This window comes from Falco rusticolus, chromosome 9 (genome assembly GCF_015220075.1).
Source record: "Falco rusticolus isolate bFalRus1 chromosome 9, bFalRus1.pri, whole genome shotgun sequence".
In the NCBI taxonomy this organism is placed as follows: domain Eukaryota; kingdom Metazoa; phylum Chordata; class Aves; order Falconiformes; family Falconidae; genus Falco; species Falco rusticolus.
The window spans coordinates 12,067,118-12,087,351 of NC_051195.1; the positions used below are offsets into that span (position 1 = coordinate 12,067,118).

Genomic DNA, 20,234 nt, shown 5'->3' on the forward strand with positions numbered 1-20,234 from the left:
TCATAGCAGCATGGCCTTTTCTCTGAGATTTGTAACTGTGATTTGACTGTGCAATGTTTCTTATGCTGATATATTTCAAATAATTAGTTTTGCCAGTTTTGAATATCATTCAAGTCACAGGGAGCAAATCTTCTTCCCTTCTGTATTTTGCACTTAATTGTGACTGTCAGAGGACTTGCCATCACCTTGGGTTATGAGTATGTGAAGTTTGAACTGCTGAGTTACAGTTGTTACTCCAGATTACAGTTCGGTGAATGTCTATAAGCTAAACTCTTATCTCCCTGCCTGTTTTCGGGTCTTTAGATGGATTACAACTTTATTGCTTTTTTTCCCAGACCTTTTGAGTCTGAGAAGTTCAGCTTGAAAAAGTGGAGGTAACAAATATATCAACTTGTTCTCCTATTTGCAACTAAGCCATAAGTGCTTCCAGAACCGGGAGTATTTTTGGCAGCTGTGCTGCTGGTGGTACCTAAAACCTAGAAGCAAGGTGTGTCTGAAAATGAAAAAAAATAAGAGGAATGGAGGAAAGGAAAGTATGATTATCTTCAAGATAAGGATGAGAATGCAATTTGATTTCTGTTTTTATCTCAGTTATTTAGGGCTTGAACATGCAGATGTTTTGAAAACACCTGAAGTGAAAAACCTCCTTGTTTGGAGGTTGTGGTTATTGAGAAGTTGTGGAGGATTGTGTGAAAACTTCAATCAGTTCAAAATCAGCCAAGCTAATGTTAAACTGCTGAGGGTGGATTTAGCAAAGTTAGATAACTTAACAGAGAACTGGATGAAGAGAATTGCATAGTTACATTAGAAGCATGAGCTGGAGCACTATGTGACCTGTGCTTGTTTCTGAGGGACAGTGGCCCATGCGGTCCATTCTTACTCAAATTTAAATTAAGTATTGAGTGATGATTCCCTGACTCAGATTCCTAGAGTCAAAAGTACCATGTTGAAATTTTGCTGAATGCACCACGAACTCAAAGCTAAAACACTTTTGCTTCAGGAAGAAGGTATGTTAAACAATACATGTGAAGTAAAAGTTACTATTTAGTGCTGAAGGGAATCACTTTATTTCTCTGATGAACCACGAGTACTGCAACTGTTGTGTTACAGCCTTTCATTTTGTAGTGGACTAAAATCAGACTTCTGTATGCTGATGTTGGTTGAAATTCAACGTGTGCCAGGGGTAGCTGTCCAGGCCACGGAGGTGAGCATGCTCATCTGCTCAAGCCAGCAATTCTTTGGACATTTTATTTCATTTTAGACACTGTTAGCTTATTCTATGCTGGTAAAAAAAAAAATCAGCTGTGGCTTGCTTGCCTTGGGGCATTTGTTTCTTGTAGCTTTACCATTGCTAGTCATTGTGGAGATTTTTGTTTTATGTTACTTTATGTTGTGAATAACAAGACATTCAATTGGTTGTAGAGGAAGGAGTTAGGTTACAGGGGGGCATGGTGTGACAGACAGCACACCTGGAGTTTTCCAGTGTGCAGGATTATTCCATAAAGCCAATAATTTTGTAATGTTTAACAATCACTGTTTTGGCACTCTTTTACAAACTGTACATCTTCTCCACAGCCTCTTCAGGAATTGATTTTATCTCAGTTTAATTAATTTTTCAGTCACAAGTGACACTATATGACCTGAAATTTTTGACAACTCTACAGCCTAAAAGCTATCCTCACACCATATGAAGAGAAGTAAGAGCATACAGGTAACTTTCTGTGGTATAGAGTTCAGTTAATTTCTATGTTTCTTTGGGTGATATATTTTGGTAATACGTTTTATTGGCTATTCCTACTTCTTGAGCAGAGTTTCAAATTATTTTTGTTAGCATGCTAGAAAAGTCATGTTCACTTACATCATTTATATGCATATGCAGTATTATTTTGACTTTTAAAAAATAAAATATCTCGTTTTGCAAAACTTATGCATTATTGGCCACATTTTTAATTGTCATAAATCACTGTTTATCTCTAAGTCCATTTTTACCTAAGTTTTATGGGCCAGAAAGTTAGCTTTTGCTGTGAACACTTAATCTCAAAAGGAACATGTGTATACTTTATAAGTTAGGAAAACAAAGTGTCTTCATTTTTTTGTGTACTTTTTAATGTTCTCTGTACTCTGCATCTTTTTTTGATACACAGCTTGACAGAATGTAATGCAGGCATGACACATATAAAGGGTCATCTTACATTTTTACCTTTAAATGGGTGCGTAGTATTCCAGGTTTAGACATTATCTTTCATCCAAACCAGACTTATCATTAAATAGAGCCCATCTGCAACCACAGACACAAAATATTTTAAGCTCTAGGACTGCGTAAATATTCTACAATCACACCAGAATAAAATAAGGTAGTATCTGATTGCACTTGGAAGTTTAGTGAAATTTTAATCTTGAATAGTTTTGAGGGTTAAAGATTATCTAGGGCCATCAAGGCCTCTAACCAGTGGGCTGTAAAGATGTCTTGTTCATAAGTTGTTCCTCTAAATAATGTCTTTCTCTCTCTGTCTCTGCCCTCCCCCCCTTTTAGATTTAATGCCTTTCCTTTATTATTTCAAGCCTTTTTTCTGATTCGTATTCTAGCAAAACATTTACACTTTTTGTATGTACAGGTTTCTGCAGATACTCCATATCATAAATACTCCATATATCACCCTAAAAAATCATGTTGAGTCTTCCTTCCATTACCTGGCCTCTGAATTTTTATGCGATGCTTTTGTGTTACACAATGTGTAATGTTCGCTGCAGATGATTTTTTTTTGGAAGTGTATAAATCAGATCTAAAATGAAGATATTATCTTAAATTGGAAACATCGGTTAATACTATGTCTATTTTGATGCTACATATAGCAGTAATGTTCTAGCTGTTGCTTCTGGAGCTGTAGTGTCCACAATCGGACATGATGCCCTTGTTTGGGGATAATTTTTTTCCTTACAGTGGCATTGGTACTACATTTAGTGTTTGAGATAGTTTCCAATACAGTGCAACGGAGATGATATTGATATCAAGGCCTTCACAGATGTGATCATTTGGGAAAGAAATGTGAGACCATTCAGATTCTGAGTATATTTGGCAAGTACCAGACTTCTGAGCTGGACTTAAAAAAAAAGGTATAGATTCCATGCACAGAAGGGAATTCTCCTACTGAATTGGGTTCAGAGGATATTCAGCCTTTTAAAATCTGATCAGCTGAAATGTGGTGCTGGCTAATGCAGTCCTTCCACACCTGGAATTATTTACTCTATGACTTGCCTGTGTTTTCTTATATGGTGTTCTGCTGGTTTCTGTGAACAGGGAACACAAAGCCTGAAAAGACTAGCTTGAGTTCAGCTCATGTTGCTTAATCTTGAGGCTTCCGTTATGAAGATATGGTTGATCCTTCATGAGTGATTTGTTTCAGTCAGGTGACTGTTATCCTTATCTGTCCATCTCATCTAGGATTGCAGGTAATGCTCAGCAGCATGCCCTTGAGCAGTGTTTGCTGTGGAGAACTTGAGTACCCTGTGTTTATTTATCAGTATAGAAGGGGTAATGTTACTGTTTGGGGGGTGGGGGGTGTTTTATATTTAAAGAAAGCTGAGTTGCCCTTAATGTCATTGTAATAGCACCTTAATCTAACTGCACTGAACAAAGAAAACAGCGGGGAACTGTAAGGTAATAATGAAAATTGCAATTAGGAGCCTGCTACTTCATTTTCCTCCATGCACTTTCACATTTAGCACTGTAGTGTTTTTAATTTCTTTGATTTTTGTAAAGACTGAGGGTTTTCTCAATTATTCAGCCATTTCAAGCGATCTTCTTACCATAATTTTAATATATATATTGTAAGCATCATCAATAAGATTTTATTGGCTTTGGTTTTGGGTGTGGGGGTTTTTTTATCATTTTTGATTGGTTGGTTTGTTTTAATCTCAGCAGACAGAGCTCTGCTTATTTGTACCAGTTGGGGTTGTGGTTAACATTTCAAGATAGTTATGGGGCTGGGATCTAGCACTACTTCACTGAAAGGAAATAAGTAATATAGGAGTTATGCAGGTGGGTGGAAACTAGTAACCATCAATTGAATATAATGAAAAAAAAAAAGAAAAAAAGACTTTGTAAAGTAATCTGATTTTGTGCAGTAGGTGGTAACTGATAAAACAATCAAACAAAAAACAGTCAGAGCCTGTGGCTTTCATTTGAAAATCATACTGAGTAGCAATAGCAAGGTTAAACCTTGGCAGTTATATGTTCTAGCTGACAAAATCGCAGTTCAGTTTCTAAACAGTCTAATAATGTGAGCTGGCCTTTTTTGATCCCTTTAGTGAAATACCAGTTTATTTTGTAGTTGCTTTTTAATTAGAATTTTCAATGTTTCTTTGCTATTAGAGGGATGCAAAAATAAGTAATGTTGCAATTGCTGATGGGGAGTGCATTGCTTGTAATTGTTTCACTTTGCAAAACACTGACAGGTAATGCTGTCTGTGGTGAATGAATGTGAATATGGGTACACAGTGACCAGAAGAATTAGTGTTCTGCAGTATGAATGTGACAAAAAGGAACACTGAGTCTGTTGGCTAACCAGCTTTTGTCAAGTTTCTTTTGCCTTTAAAAATAAACCCCCAAAACTAACAACAATAAACACACACACACACAAAACCAACCAAACAAAAAACAAACAACAAAAAAACCCAAACAAAACAAACAACAACAACAAAAAAACCCAAACCAAACAAAAAACCAGCCCAAATGTAAAAACTCAAAGTTTTTCTGTCCATGAATAGGAATTATCTAGTTATGTATTATTTATTAAAAATGTATATTTAAGAAAATTAAATACTAAAGACATAGAATTATTTTATTCGGAAGGCTATTTAAGCTATCTATAAGCATATTTTTTATTTTATATATATATATATATATATATAATGCATTACCAAAATCACTGACAGGTCAACAGATTAATTTGCTTCTAGCAGGCAGATTTAGTGAAAAGATATGATTAAATTTTAGAAGTACCCAAGTAAAATTACCAGAACCTCTTCCTGAAGCCGTGTTTAATAGGTAGAATTGGAGTCCCTCGGAACATCTCTGCTGTCCTTGATAAATAGAGGAGTTTGGTACACTTGCCCACATAGTAGGTAATGCCCGGGTAATGAGGAGTGAATAAACTCCTTGTTTCTTAGAGTGCCAGAATTTGTGTGCATTCACCCTTATCTATGTCCTCAGCGTTACTTACTAGGGCTTTATTAGATCCAGAATAGTTTTTAATTGTATGAGGATGTATTTCTGGAGCAGAACAGTCTTATATGTACCATTGGTACCAATGAATATCTTGATGCTTATGAAGTATGTGGAGAGAAGTCCTATCAAAACCTTAAACAAATTGTATATTTCTTCTAACTTTTAGATCCATGAATGTACACCTCAGGCCAGTTAAGCAGAAGAATGTGTTTTGGGGTTTTTTTGGTAGAATGAGGAAAGCTGAACAGTGACTGTGATACATTGTAAAGGGATATGTTCTCCAATGAGAAACACTTGCTCAATCAATCTCAGAAAAGCTCCAACAGTCCTGTTTTGTTTTACGAGGTTTTTTAGCTGCCAGCTTATTGTTAGTGTTTCTCAATTTTTATTAGTGTCCAATTCTCATAGTATAATTATATGTACGTCTACCTGGCAGATTAGAAAACGAAAGAAAAAATTAAAGCAGACTTAATCAGAAGTTGGTTTCTTTTCTTTACTGGCTGGAAGGAGCTTGAATTATTTTATTTATTTATTGTAAAGCATGTAGGTTACTTTGGGAAGGAACTTGATTTTTATTTTTTTTTAACATGTAGGTTATTTTGCCAGATTGAAGAATAAAACATTCTGGTTTCTGCTCAACTTGGAAAATATGGGTTTGCTTTTTCTATTTGTATAATTCCAATTGGATGCTTTGTGTATAGCAGTTACAGCTATTATATTCTCTGTATTTAATTACAGCTAACTATGTGAGAGTGGCTGACATTTAGCAGATTTGTGGCTGAAAAATGTTTCTAAGGGAATGTTAGACACATCGCTTCATTCAAAATAGAATGTGTTTTAGAATATGATTTGTAGTTTAAAACAAAGCACTGGAAAATACTGATATTTACTGGAAATGTCAAAATCTGCTATTCTTTGCACTTTAAGGAGAGCTTGACATAAATGCTTTAGGTAATCGGTTTTTCACTGAGAATCTTTTTAGTGTAAATTCTCTACAACTTTTGGAACACTCATTTGGTGTGAAAATTTCAAAGGCAAGGCAGACGGGATACACTAGTTCATCAGGGTTATTGTATATCCGTGTTATATGTATACATGTATGTACATGTAGTTTATGTCTATTCTAACAGAAGCTTTGCTTTTTTCCGCAAGATTCTCTATTCACTGTGGAGGAAGGACTGGGAGAATGAGAATTGTTGAACTAAAAAAATGTGTGGAGTACAGTGTTAGTGTTAGAAAGTTGTGCAATTGCTAGCAAGGGCTAGATTGCTGACCTTTGAAAATGTGTGTCCCGCATGTTTCTGCTACGTTGTCTCCACAAGGTCAGCAAAATCACTTAAACAACTTTTCAGTTCTGTCTCTAATTAAGTGTTGCTTGAGGGCCTGACTTAAAATGCTGCACCCTCTGCAGGGGTATATACAGCAGTTTGAGAGTCAGTTGCTAGTCTTGAGGGTATCAGGAGAAAAGAAATGCCAGCTAATGCTTACTTAAGAAAACTCCTAGCGTTCTGAAGTCACAGATGGCATGTTCAACCTCCCTTTCAAAGCAAGGACGGTATAAGGTTTAAATCGGCGTTCTCAGGACCTTTTCCAGGTGAGTTTTGGTGACTTTGAGGGACAGAGGTTACACTGCATGGTCTGAACAGCCTTTTGCAGTGCTAAATCAGTCTGTGAAAGTCATCTTCTTCTTCTTCTTCTTCTTCTGCTTTCTTTTTCCTCACAAAAGATGTTCCTCAGCAGTGTTAGGAGCCTGATTTAAGACAGCTTTGGTTTTATCTCTTCCTATTTTTTTTAGTAAAGGTTTAAACATACATTCTTTTAAGCAAGTTCTCTACATGTAATCTTCTGGTTTCCATGTGCGATATATTTATCCTGAAGAGAGGATTATACCTATTTCCCCATTTGTGCCTTTCCAAAAGGACATGTGTGTCCCATGTATTGGAAAATTAAGTCTCTGAGTCTAAGCGAATTGTTCTGAACTTTGTAGTTGGAAACGTGCAGTTCTCACTTAAAATACTGCTTGGCTGTTCAATGTAAACTGCTAAGCTGTTGAATATGTCATCTCTTAAAGTTGCTTTCATTAAATTGGTATGTATGCATATGGGGTAATCTAGCAGGGCTTGAAAGCAAAGCAAAGCAGAGTCCTTACATTGGGGAAAGAACTGCTTAGGAGTGCAAGATAATCCTCAGAGGGGTTGGATGTTTCAGATGATAAACAGAAACAATTGTTGACTTGCTAGTCAGTATTTGAGGTTTTCCTCTTGTAGAAGCTTGTGTCAGCAGCGTTAAATCCAGAAGCCCTTCAGGAAACAGAGAATAAATACCCGAGACAGATATCCAGAATTTAGGCCATCCAAAAGATTACCCTGAGGTAAACTGAAAACAAAAATGTCATTTGATAAGAAAATTCTTCTCCCACATAAGGGAGATGTAAAAGTGTATTTTCCTGTAGATGTGTTATTCCCACCCCCACCCCCCCGCCCCTTGGAATAATGGTGAATGAAGTAGAGTATCATTTAAGCTAAAACACTTCATACAAAAAGGTATGGCAACATAAATATTTAACACTTAGCGCCACAGTATAGCCATCCTTTTTCCATATGGGGGCAGGGGGGAGAAATGCAATTGCATTGCCTTCAGTGTTAGCTTGTGTGTGATTTAGTATAACCAATGGGACAGCACCTTAAAGTCTTGTTAATGAGCCCACACATGTTTTGTCCTGTTAAAATGTTTCCTTGTACGTAATTTACTTAAGAATACTACCTGAGAGAGTATGGGCATGGTTTTGGGTGAAGCATAGATTTCACAGTTTAGAGAGAAACTACTTCAGGAATTACTTTCCTGTGTTTCACCTTGAGCACAAATAATGTGTTCTTTTAATTTATGATGATGTCTTTTTTTGTATAGCCTCTAATACAATTTAAAAATCCCACCGGGCACTTATCCGTAGATAAATTTAAATGATTCATTCCATTATTACTCTGCTTACTCTGTTGTGAAAGTCATCAGAAGTCTATGGTATAATGGTACATAAAAAAAGAATTAACTAATCTCATAAAAAATATCCAAAGATTCCAACAGCAAGTTGGATTTTTTTGTTTGTCATGTACTGCAGTTTGCTGTCTACCTTTATGACTTCACATAAAAGTTTGCATGATGTGGGCTGAGAATAAGAACCTGCATCTTCTAGGACAACGTCTAGCATTTCAAATGCTTGAAAAATTACTTCTGACCAGTATTCTGACCTGTAAATATAAGAAGAATATTTGGCAAACCCAAGTATAAGTAATTCACTATTCTTATGTTTACTTAGCAAACTTAATTTTTAAAAATATTGTTGTGTTCAAGAAATAAAAGTGACAATGTCAAAAAAGGGGGGGAAAAGCGCTGATCAGTTTGTTATTTCTAAGGACCTGCTCTTATTTCTACTGTCTATGTAATTTATCATTCAGTTTTTTCTTAATATTACTATAGTGCAACAACAGATTATATTATTAAACTCTATATTTTCTCAGCAGACCCTTGAATTTCACATTATAATTTACCTTTTAATATTGTCTGTGAAGTCTTCAGATACATCTGACCAAAATATCGTGTGAGTTCATTTTAATTGATTGTGTGAAATGTGCCAAAGTTTTTCATCAGCTCTACTGTTTTAATTCACATCTCTTCAGGATTGTGGGAGAATTCAGAAAGAAAGGACAGTTCAAAAAACTGGAAAAGAACAACTAAAAGTCTTTAGGATTATCTGAAAAAGATTTTATGACCTCTGCGCTAAAAACCTCCTCCTGTTATGTATAGCCATATTTATATGTAAATCTTCCTGCACTGAGAACTAGCTGAATAATCTGACAAGCCATGAGGTGCGTTTTTATTTTTGTCAGTAATACATAGAAGAACAATCTGACTGACTTTGTTCTTAGTTTTTTAACCTTCTGAGTGCTGTGAAGTGTTGTGCCAATACCACTACGTCATTTTTCATCTTCAGCAGAAAAGAATCCTTTAGAAATAATTGTAGGCTTAGTAGTGTGGACTCACAATGTGCGCTCCCATCTTAAACCCTTTAGTGTCTTGTTTGATAGACTCATATAGTATGAAGATTGGATGACCTTTTTCGAGGTCTTCATACAATTATTTTCTTTTTATGAATGCCATCTGCTCTAATAAGTTCGTGAGAATTTGCTTTTAATGTGTTGAATCTTTTTAACAGAGTTAGTGTCTGGTTTTGGCAATGAGATATGGGTAATAGCTGTTTAAAATGTATTTATCATATCTAATACTAGTCTTCAAGTGTATATTTGGATCAAAAGAAGTAAGATGTAAGAATCAGAATGCTAGAAATTAGTATTTCAAGTATATTAAATTACAATATCAAAGTTAATCACTATAAAATAACAACCTTCCAGTAATAATTGCTGAGCACAAAAATGAGCACAAAGCAAAGTTCTGTTGGTTACTAAATCCAAATTATGCAAATATTTTCATAAAAATAAGGAAACGATTAACAATTAGTAATGGGGAAAGCACTGGGCAATAAGTAGACTCGTACTAAGTTTCCTGTTCTCAGCATAAATGGTGTTGCCTGAATAACATAAGTGTATAACCAAGGAGAGCAAATTTTACCCTTGCATATTAAAAAAAAATAAATCTAACTTTTAAATAAAAATCTAAATAAAAATTAGGTACTTTCTAGTCTGTGATGAAGATGACAGCATGTGTGAATTAAATGAAGATAGAGCTGTAACATCGACCTTTTCAACAGCATCCAACTAGCCATCAGCTGTGGTCAGCAACCGAGTGATGGAACATGCAGCAGGTCTGAAGTTTGTTAGCTGTCTTCCTCCATCACTTCTGGAGTGGTTTTCCCATCAGTTTTACTTGTGGCAGAAGGAATTGTAGAGTTAAGAAAACATAGGGATGATGCACTACAAACAGGTTTTTGCAAGCTGCTAGAGGAGGATGATCTTTAGCCTGAAAGTGATGGAACATCTCCCATTTTGTGTTCAGGGATCCCTAAAGGAAGAAGCTCAGTCTTGCAAGATTTCAGAAGTTTGGGTACTTAGTGGTATTGTAGATTTTTAATGTTTACGAAGACCTGTATTCTGATTTATCTCATTTACTGCCTTTATGTTGAGAAGGTCTGATTTCTTTCATCAGTAGAATCTTAACTCTGCGGTTGTTTTACTTGAATCTTTTGCCCAGCATTTAAATAACAAATATGTTTTATGGAAGCCATGCTATTGATTTAAGCGTATAAAATGAAATATTCTGTTGGCTGTTTCTGCTTGTGGGTTTTCAAAGTCTTGGCATAACAGTTTGCTTTGAATATTCTATTCAGATTGTGCTAAATCCATTCATGAATTATGTTTCTTATTATTATACAATAATTTCATTATATTCAGCTAGCAAAAACTATATTTGTATTTTCGTAACTATATTTCCCCTTTTTGAAATGTTATCTATTTATTGGGTGCCTAACCCAACTGCTGGAAAAGTCCTTTTTTCACTCCACACACGCTAATGGAGTGAATGTGATTTTCACATGGGAAAGGGTTTATCAGCTTTGGACACTATTCGGTATCTGCTTAGTCTTAGGTTCTTGAATGAATTAGGAGACAGGGACTTGCAGGACTGAGTAGTAGTGAATTAATCCATTGCTTTCCTGTATCTGGTTTTCATTATTTATATTAAAATGCATGGTTCATATCAACCCCATTAACTTTACATATAGAGACTCTTTGTTGTGTTGATTGTCCCAAAACAGCTTGACCTTCATACTGAGAAATAGCTTTGAAACCTATTACATATAATAAAAGTTATGAACAGTAAACCAGAGTAATTTAGACTTTTTTTGATACATTAAGTTTTTCAAAGACATCACACATGACACATTAATAATAGAATGATTGATGTGGAAGTTGGTATGGTTTGTCAAATGGCTTTGAATGTGAACAGTAATAGTTTTATGCCGTTACATTTACATTTAGACAAGCATGCAGAACTAACAGTTGCTGGTTTATATTCCTCATAAAAGCTAAAGCATCCTTTTCAATTCTGTACCTCTACAGTAAGAGGGAAGGAAAAGATAACTGCTGTAAAACATTTCTGTACCTATCAGCCTGAATGTGCTGTGGTCACTGTTGAATATTAGCATCTTGATGGTGTGGTTTGATGTGCTTTCTGGGTTGTTGGGGTTTTGTTTGGGTTGGGTTTTTTGTTTTGTTTTTTGACGTTAGACACAGAATTCTATAAAGGTAAGGAATTTAATGCTAGTGTTTGGGCTGGTTACCAAGAGACAACTTCATTCTAGGCAACTGTTAACTTGTTTTTCCATCCTAAGTAGGTATAATTCTTTTGAAAGTGATAAATATGTGAACTGGTATTCAAATAATTTACATGAGCAGTTTGATTGTCTTGGGTGAAATATTTCAGGTAATTTCAGTGTTTATGAAAATGCATATGGCAGCAGTTTCTTTGTTTTAAAAAAAACAACCGTTTTCTCTTCTCCCCCCCCCCCCCCCCCCCCCCCCAATTTTAAGGCAAGAAGTATAATCAAGTTAATAATAAAAATGAGCATGTGTTTCATGGAATTTAGTGCTGAAGTTTTATAGTAATACAATATTCTTTCTTAAACAGGAGCCAGTGTAACTACACTTTTTGCTGGTTTATTAGTGTCTGCATTAAATTATTCCTCCTGTGCCCAGATGAGCACTAAATACTCCAGAAACAGAAACTCCACAGCCCTTCTGGGCAACCTGCTCCAGTGTGTTAGCAGCCTCAAGGGGAACAAAATTTCCTTACATCTAACTGGCATCGCCCACGTTCCAACTTGTGGCCCTTGTCTTTCATCCTGTCAGCCTGTACCTTGGAGAAGAGTCAGGCTCATACCCTCCCACTACATAGCTGGAAGACAGGAATGGGATTTTCCCTGAAAATTACCTTTTTAAGCTCACTCAGCTTTATGATGTACTGTAGCAGTCTGACTATTTGGTGGCCCTCAGCTAGGCTAATTTCTGCACGTCAAGGTCTTTACTCTAGCCACTGCTGTATGCAATTTAAAGAAAAAATAAATTTTAGCTAGTTTGAGCTAATATTTTCTTGATGTCATTGGTTGTTTTGTTGGGGTTTTTTTCTTTGGTTGTTGTTCATCGTTTTGGTTGCACCAGTTTCAGTAAATGTTTCTGACAACATCATTTTTTATCTGTCTGCCATGCTACCCATGCCATCCCTGTTTCATAGGCCTGGTGCATTTCTACGTATTTTATAATCATTCAGCGTATTGTGGTTGTCTCTGTCGCTCTGATACTCTTCTTTTTTTGGAGTCATTCATGTCGGTGTCATCCCGTCCTCTCCTACCCTGAAGTAAACTGTATGTTTCTCATATTGAATAACAAAACCACAGAAACCTTGAAGAAACTTTGATCTATCATAATTCTAGGGCAAAACCCAATTTGTTTTCCATCAGGTTAAAGACAGAATAAATGGGGAGGGGTGGGGTGGGTGAGAAGAGAAGCAAGTAAAATTTAAGACTGCTTCAAAAGGTTGTTTTCTTGTTTTGTTTTTTTTTTTATTTAGGACCTAATTTACAATTTGCAAGTAGTAAGAATTACCGAAGCTTAGAAGAAAAACGGTTTTCTGGGGTTTGATGCTTCTGTTGTGCCAACTGAGGGTTTTAGCAGTTGGTGGATAAAAACGCTTTTACCTGTCCAGTAATTGGTTTATAGTTTTGACTGTGAAAACCTTATCTTCAGGAACTTCCTCCAATGTGTATTAAGTCAAACAAAACATTTTTTGTGATGTTACACTTTGACTTTTTTTGAAAGTTTGCAATAAGATTATGATAAGCTATTTTGAGCTGAAATAATGATTTGTTTATTTTTTTTCATAAACGTGTAGTAGTATTTGTCATCATGTCTTCTAGGCTATTTGTAAACAACTCAGATGCCTCAGGAAGATGAATCTTATAAGAATCCATTCCTAAGTAGCATAATTGTAACAAATGATGCATAGGCTAATGTTGCACTAACCAAATTCAAAATTTCCAGCTTACAAAACCCAGGTTGTTCATTTAGCTGAGGTACAAATATCAAGTCTCTTTGGAAGTATCTGTGAAAAGCTTTGTCTTGTTTTTGCCACTTAGTTACAGTTGTGAGAATATGTAAAAAGCCAGTTCCACCTTAACATAGGCAGTAACCAGCCTTCCATGCTGTATATTTCTCAGAGGCTTACAATTTTTGATAGGTGGTGTGTGACTACATAGGAAGCAATATGAAATGTATTATATTCTCTTTCAAACTGTGTTTTTTCTTCCAAAATTGGATAATGATGTTGGTATTATTCCAAAAAATAAAAGTAAATGTAAATTTAAAGCTCAGTTAGGAATGGGGAGTATTCACGTGATTTGAGGTTAAAAAGATCAGTAACTCTGCCACAGAAAGGTCTGCACCCAAGAATTCCGGTAAGTACAAGAAGCACAGTAGTGAGTGCTTGAACCTTAATGATCAGCTGGTTTCTTAAGAGCGTTATAATGTCCTTGTATTTTTTTTCTGCTCAAGAGGAGAGAATTAAAATTTGCATGTGAAGCACATTCTGCTTCTCAGCCTACCTGTCTGTTGCAGATGGAGTGATGCGCATCAGTCATAAAAAGAGAAGCAGCAATACGTTTATTGGTATAAACCAGCAAGTTAACAAAGTTTGACAGTAAATTGCAACAGTGGTTTAACAAGATTCCATGGCAAGGTACACTAGATTATTTACTTCATATGGGACAGTGTCAGACAAAACTGTCAGGGAGACTATCCTGTTGAGTCATGAGGTTCAGAAAGGACCCTCTGGCATTCTGAACTCCTTCTCAGCTAGGAGTTTAGGTGTGGTTGGGTCCCGACTGAGTCGCAGGCTTCATCAGTGGTTTATGTCTAAAGGATTATATGTGCATAATCTATCCATTATATCACTTAGCTAAGATTTCAAAGTTTCAGCATGCTTATTAGCAATTCACTTGCAGAGTATCTGATGCAATAAGGATTCTCGCAACATCAAGCAGTAACCCTGAGAGGCGTCTCTACTGGAAGGGAGATCACAGCATGGTCAGGGCTGGAAGGGACCTCTGGAGATCATCTAGCCCACCCCCCTGCCAAAGCAGGCTCACCTGGAGCAGGCTGCACAGGGTGGTGTCCAGGCGGGTTTGAGTGTCTCCAGAGAAGGAGACCCCACAGCCTCTCTGGGCAGCCTGTTCCAGGGCTCCGTCACCCTCAGGGGAAAGAAGTTCTTCCCCATACTCAGAAGGAACCGCCTGTGGTGCAGCCTGTGCCCGTCGCCCTTGTCCCGTCGCTGGGCACCGCTGAAAAGAGCCCGGCCCATCCTTCTGACAAGTATTTGTTTATCATTTAAAATGACATACGTAAGGGTCCTTCTGGCCCTTAAGGTATTTGCAGACATCGAGAAGATCCCCCCTCGGCCTTCTCCTCTCCAGGCTAAACAGGCCCAGCTCCCTCAGCCTTTCCTCCCCAGGGAGATGCTCCAGCCCCCTCACCACCTTCGCAGCCTCCGCTGGACGCTCCCCAGCAGTTCCCAGTCTCTCCTGAACTGGGGAGCCCAGCACCGGAGCCAGCGCTCCAGCTGTGGCCTCGCCGGGGCAGAGCAGAGGGTGAGGATCACCTCCCTGGGCCTGCTGGCCCCGCTGCCCCTAATGCCCCCAGGGCACCATTGGCCTCCTCGGCCACCAGGGCACACTGCTGGCTCGGGGGCAACTGGCTGCCCAGCAGCACTGCCAGGTCCCTCTCCGCAGAGACAACCATCACACTATCTGAACAAAATGTTCTTTCGCATGTGTTGTAAAGATCTGGGGAATATAGGCTGTGAAGACAATTGCACAAAGAGCTCAGTTGTTCCTGCATTGGCTGTGGAAGTATATATGAAAGTGGGGATGGAGCAGGGAGCAGCATTTAACCAAGGTGCGAGCTCGCCAGCAGCATTTTATCACCACAAGCAGTGGCAGTTCTTGTCTTTTCCTGAGCAGGACTTGTCCAAACCAGAGATGTCTACTTTGTGCTTTTCACATATCTTGAGATGGTCTCTGAATGCAGTCATTGTCCTGTGTGCTACCCTTCTCTTCAGCTCCATAGATATGTAACTGCCTAAGACATAATCTGCTTAAAAACAATACAGTAGAACTGTAGGCATATATAGGTCAGTTCTATCACTGCTATAGGACCCTGTGTGCAATGCAAAGCAAGTGTTCTCTATTGTAAGCTTTGCAATAAAAATATTTCTGGTGTTTGTCTAGCTCTGAGGCAGCTTTGCTGACATGGTTATTTCTATCGGTTTCTTATGATTCTGCAGTAAGCTTATTTACCAGCTGCTTTCGGGATTTTTGTTCCTGGCTAAAAAGCGATGTTTCCAGCTGTGATATTCTTGATAGTGTTAGGTAAAGAAAATGACAACAAAAAAATTAGAAAAAAAGCATTAAAAATGTGCTTCATCTTCTGTTGAATCTTCTTCAAAATGCAGTCTTCTACTTATTAAATTTTGAAATGCTTGAGGCATGGACAGACAGATGGGATGTGATCCTTTGCATCTTAGTATCTTGTGCAAGAGGACATTATTTTTGGGGAGACATTTTTCAATATTCCTTCATTCCTCTACCCGAAACATATACTGTATTTCATCAAAGAAAAACACACAAACACCCCAGTTGTTCTGAGTGATGACATACTTCATCTATTTTGCTTTGTTTCCTGTGAGAAACAACTTTTCCCTTTATTGGTAATTTATAAAGACCATCCGTTTTTGCCATAAAAATGAGAACAGAAGTCTGTACAGGAGAGTGTGGTCATGGAAAATTCACCGGAAACATTATGTTGTGTTGCACCACCGTGTCCACCCTGTCACCCAATATCTAGCTGTGGCTTTTTGCCTGGGTAGTCTGTAAGGTCTGGGTGAAGGCTACATTTGATCAGAGAGAAAGCAACACTAGCTGATAATAGCTGATAGATTCTGCTGTATTTTACCATGCAGAGAAATGAAATAAACAGCACCAAAAGAAAAAAAAAAAATAAAGCAGCAGAAGACAGGAGTGTGATGAGAGATGGCTAGATGTTGCTTACAAAAATCAGAAGCAAATCTGTAGTCTTTTCCTAAGTACTTCAGCTCTCATGACAGAATAATTTTAGGTGTCTCTTATAATTAACATTCTATTTTTGCTTCTGAAAAAAAATAAAAAATCAACCTCCTAAAATGAATTGCCCTAAAATTCAGTATTTAAAATGGCTGTGGAGTAATAGAGTAGTATATAATCCTTAAAGAAATGGCAAAAATGTAACATTTCAAAATCCTTTTGCAGCTAGAGTTTTATCAGTCTGTGCACTTTACCATTCTGTTCCACATTAAATGTAGCAATTTTTTCTTTGTTAAATTTAGTTTAATTATAAAAAAGGATTTCATACCTTTATTGTAATACTAGTTTTATATAAGGTAACTGTAGCGGATCAGTCTGTAGGTCCATTTAATCCCTTATTCTGTTTACAATGACAGCTGTAAGAAGATGGCCGAGATACATGTTACTTGTTAATATCTTTCCAGCCCTTTTTTGGATCAAGCGCTTCAGGGCTGGATGTAGTTTCTACGTATTTATTAATCTTTAACAACCTTCTCCTACTCAAATGTGTTGAGTCTCCCTTAAATCTAGATATAACCTTTACCTTTCTGAACATCCATTAGCAAGGAAGTTCACAGTATTTGTTGTGTGATGAGTCATGTCATCTAGCTTTGAAGCTGTTTCCTCTTGGTTTCAGCTGATGCCTCCTGCTCCTTATTTTGGAAGACAGAGTGAAGAATCAATTTTTATCACTTTGACCTTGAAGACCATGTTTTTGTAGGCATTTGTTATTTCTCCCCTCAGTTATGTCTTTCCGGGAAGAGACTGAAGTGTTTTTGTTGTATGTAGGGATTTCTTTCACAGAAGTTATTCTTCTACCCGTGTCCATCTTAAATTTCCTTTCCCCAAATCATTTTCAGTTCTCTTGTATGCCTTTTTTTGAGATGGGGGACCAATGTGATTCACAGCATTGCTATGGACAGACCATGGATTTATAGAATAGTAAAATCAGTGCTGTATTCTTGTGTTCCTTTCCTGAAAGTTACTATCTTCTAGTTTACTTTTCTCAATGACTACTGATTGGTTAAGATTTTTTTTCTCATTAGTACTTTGCTCTGTTTATCTATAGTGAACTTTATTTTATCTGTCATCTTATTGGCCACTCGGTATCCTGCATTGCTTCATGACTGATTCTTCCCCCCCCCCCCCCCCCCCCCCAACTCATTATAACTCACTATTCAGTTATTTTTTGTATATGTTTTCAGTCTATTTACGATAGTGCTTAACATCACTGGTACCGGCACAGACATTTGCGCAATTCCATTCCTAGAGACCTGCTTCTTCTGTGGGAACTGACCATTCACTCCCACTTGTTGTTTACCATCTTTTTACTGACAGTTACCTCAGCAAGGACAGACAATCCTTTTTATGCCTGCATGCTGAGTTTCCTGAAAAGTCTTTTTAAAATCCAAGTTAATTGCTGCATTCAAGGTTTTATTCTGCTACTTCTGTATGCCAAACTTCCTTGGCATTCTAAATCTTCTTTTAATATATTTTTGGGTGACTTTCAAAGATCGAATAAATAAAAAATTAAAAAAATGGATTTTTAAAAATTATTTATTCAGAGGCTATGTTGCAAAGCTGGACTCTATGTGGCTAAGTAAAGTGTGTTAGTAAAAGTTACTGGTAGGCCTCTGTGTTGTAGCCAATGTTCATATAAGCTTTTCTAAACACTTGCCAGGATAGTTCTGAAGAATTCATTTAACATCATATGAAGACTTAAATCACCCTGTGCATGTTTTGAAGGGGAAATAGAAAATCATAAGTTTCATGAAAGAAAATGAATGAATGTTTTTAGAAAGTTTAACTCTCGGAACTTTTAATGAAATACTTTCTTTATGATAATGGTGTGGCGTGATTAGTATGGCAACAATTTTACAGTACTTATTGATTTCAGACACTGTGGTTTTTATTGTGTGCATCTGCTGTCCACTGCTGCACTCTGCTTGAAGATTTGTTCATGATCTTTTCTACATGGTGACTGAGATTTCTGCACAGAGATCTTTTTGAACTCTATTTGCTGCTTCTGACTTCAGTCAAAAGGCCCAGTGGTGACCGGGCTATGGGCTGTCGTACCTACAGAAGTATTCATGGGTTCTGGTGGGGGTGAGTGGGTGAAGTGCTGCAAAACAATGTCATTGATTAGTTATTTGAAAGTGTACGGCACTAGAATGTTACTATTTCAGTTGTTTACAATTTCATATAGCAACAATGTGGCGAAATTTAACTAACTGTGAACACAGAATTCAGAAGCTACCTCTAGTACCTCAGGCCTTAATTTCATTCAGGTATATTAATATATAGCATCCAAGAATAGAAATTGATTCCCTAGAAATGTATTGATCAAGTGAGAGAAATTTGCAGGAGGTTGTTTTGGGTTTTTTTGAGTGGTATTTCTGTGACTATGGAGTTATCCTCAAACTCACCCCAGCATCTTTACTTTGTCAGTATATGTATGGTGTTTCTACCAAGACAGATACTCTTTTCAGTTCTTGTGATTATGGATAATGTGACTATACCCGGGTTATGTTGCTACATCTGTCTGTGAGTTCATAGCTGTAGCTGCAGAAAATGGCCAGATAAGAAATGCTTATGTTCCTGGTTTCCTATACCTGGTACAACAAGTAACACCTTAGTGAGTTGGTTTTGAGCTGCAAACATTGCTAGGAGGAGCACATCAGGCTTACTGTTGCTGACCTGTCAGCAATTTAGCTTGTTCTTTCGGGTCCCAGCTCCTACTTGAAAGTCTTACTTAAAACCAGGAGTCCTCAAACTGTGGCCCACGGGCTGGATACAGCCCCCCAGGGTCCTCAATCCGGCCCCCGGTATTTACAGAACCCCCCGCCGGGGGCTGGGGGGGGGTAACCAAGCAGCCGCAGATGGCTGCCTGCCACTGCATCCGCGCGCCGGCCCCCTGGTTAAAAAGTTTGAGGGCCCCTGCTTAAAACTAACAAAATTCCACCCCCCCAGTACTTCATTAAAGTATTGTAATCTCCTAACACACGCAAACCTTTATCCTTGTTACATTCCATTTCTTTACTTGGTCTCTTTTTGGATTCACAGGTCAGTATACAACTAAAAGAAAGTAAGTTAGAGCATGTATCAAGAAATCCAATAGATGTTCCTGAAATGGATGAGACTTATTTTCTCCCCGAGCAGTAATGGCTGCATATTTGTTTTTTCTCACACATTGAACATTAGTTAGAATATAAATGACAGATGGTAAACTTCTGCTATATAACAAAACCTATGTGGAATAATAACTAGATTACCTTGCAGTTTTTGCACTTGCTAGTAACTTCAGAAGTGTCTAATTTGACGGTGCTATTTTAAATTCTGACTTTAAGAACAGTCTTTAAGGGGTGGAATTGAAAATACAGAAAGGTGGTACTGGAATAAATTCCAGACATATAGTACTTCTGGTTCCAAAATCCTTTAGAGTTCTCTGTGAGTGTCTTTTAAATACTGCACATACACGGCTTTATCAGTTCCTGAGATCAAGAAAAGTCTTGGACTGACCTAAAGATTGTGCCAGAGTCTGTGGACAGGTCTGAGGCTGAAATTGGAGCAGGTGGTTTGTTTGGCACTTGGCCACATGTTTAAATCACCACTTCAACTCTTTTCACCTATGGAGTAAACAAAGTGTACTTTCTGTGAAAAGGAATAGGTCTCCCCCTTCAAAATAAGTGGACAAAAACATGTCTTTCAGAAAGTATACAACATTAATTCAATTTTTTTCACTGAAAACAGAATTCAGTGGTTTTATCTTCCTTTAAAATGTATGCCTTATTTCCATTGTGTATCAGGATTGTCTTGCTTTCTAGACCAGGGTTGTCTTTATGTCTTTTTTCT

At 37.4% G+C, this 20,234-nt stretch overlaps 1 protein-coding gene and 1 long non-coding RNA gene across 2 annotated transcripts in view; one reads left to right on the top strand and one right to left on the bottom strand.

Annotated features, from left to right (window-relative positions):
• NRG3 (neuregulin 3) overlaps positions 1-20,234 on the top strand; it is a 419,699-nt gene that overhangs the window by 209,893 nt on the left and 189,572 nt on the right. The window lies entirely within an intron of this gene.
• LOC119153909 lies at positions 14,395-18,873 on the bottom strand. The gene is made up of 3 exons (XR_005106259.1): positions 18,863-18,873; positions 17,829-17,830; positions 14,395-14,519 (listed from the first exon to the last, which is right to left on the bottom strand). It is a non-coding gene; the product is annotated as an uncharacterized LOC119153909 (long non-coding RNA).